We start from the raw sequence: 806 nt of genomic DNA on the forward strand, positions 1-806 counted from the left end.
GAACAGCTGCGTCACCAAGCGATTGAATGTCGCTGGGGCTTTAGACAGGCCCTGCGGCATGACGAGCATCTCCCAAGGCATGCCGCTTGGAGTGCTCACCGCAGTGAGTGGGATGTCGCTCTCGCGCACCAGAATCTGGTAGTATCCGTCTACCAAATCCAGCGCACTATACAGTACGCACCCGGCCATGTTGTTCAGCAACACATCCTTTTGTGGGATTGGTGGCTAGGCCGGCACCGTCGCGCTGTACAGCTTGTTAAAGTCGTGAGCGAGATGCCACTTCCCGTTCGGTTTGCGTATACAGAGGTCGCCGTCGAGTCGATCATCTCGCATTGCTCGCGAGAGAGAGGCCACTGCCTCGTGACACAGTACTTTGTGCCAGACACGAGGTCAATACCGTGCTGTACTCCACGGTAGTGAGTTGGGTCGGTGGTTCTTCGTGACCATGTCCGTATACTGCAACACCTAAGGATACAACGGATCCTTGGGGTCCTTAAGAATCTCAGAACCCAGGCGCGATTGACGCTGCTTACTCAACCCCTCGAGGACGTCTTCGTCCAAAACGGAGGAGGAGTTCAACTCTGCCTGAGAGGTCTCTTGTCCGATGAGCACCATCTCAGCAATCTCTCCGGCCTTGATTTTGGTCAGAAAAGACTCTGCCGTCATCTCCTTGAGGTTCAGTAACTCTACAACCTCTGGCAACGATTCCAAATGGACACCAGATGCCTTGAGGGGTAAACCGGTCTCGCCGCCGAGGATGTGATAACACCCGACGGTGTCGAAGAGCCCGGGCCCTGGGCTCCGAG

Source organism: Phytophthora parasitica, assembly GCF_000247585.1.
Source record: "Phytophthora parasitica INRA-310 unplaced genomic scaffold supercont2.3, whole genome shotgun sequence".
Taxonomy (NCBI): domain Eukaryota; phylum Oomycota; class Peronosporomycetes; order Peronosporales; family Peronosporaceae; genus Phytophthora; species Phytophthora nicotianae.